The sequence below is a fragment of the Elephantulus edwardii genome, unplaced genomic scaffold (assembly GCF_000299155.1).
Source record: "Elephantulus edwardii isolate Elephantulus edwardi_28Jun2011 unplaced genomic scaffold, EleEdw1.0 scaffold00724, whole genome shotgun sequence".
NCBI classification, from domain to species: Eukaryota; Metazoa; Chordata; class Mammalia; order Macroscelidea; family Macroscelididae; genus Elephantulus; species Elephantulus edwardii.
The window spans coordinates 4644-5269 of NW_006400474.1; positions in this window are offsets into that span (position 1 = coordinate 4644).

Here is a 626-nt window from a genome sequence, read left to right on the forward strand (position 1 = left end):
ATGTACAATAGCCCTGACCCCTGCTCTATCCTGTGCCAACTTTACAGTTTCTGACATACCTACCCTCATTCAGTCACTGAATCCAACCTTCTTATCGAGGGCCTGTCCCTCCATCCTTCAAAGTATGATAGGCCTCTCCAAGAACTGATCCCTCCTTGCAATGAAGCCTCAGCATCCTTGCCTCTAAGGAGCAGTCTAGACTGCTTTCCACCCTCATTATGATGAAACTGTTTGTTCTCCTGGCAGTGCATGGTACATTTAACACTCTTCTCTAGCACCATGGCTCAAAGGCATCTATCTTCCTTCTATCATCCAAGTCATTGTCAAGCTCTCTGATGCAAAGCAAACAATGGCGAAGACTATGGCTTGGATGACGCACACATTAGTCTCCAGACTGACATCATTGCTGTTCAGTACTTCGGAGAAGTTCCTGAGAGCCTACTTTCCCAGTGCAATTCATCTTGTGATTTCCTGCCTACTGGTACCAAGAGTGTTGATAGTGAAGCTAAGCAAACTAAAGCTGTTAACAATCTCTACCTCTTCTATCATAATTCTGCAAATCGCCCCAGTGGTGAGAATATTTGCTTTCTTGATGTTGAGCTTCAATCTAAATTAAAGGCTGCTGT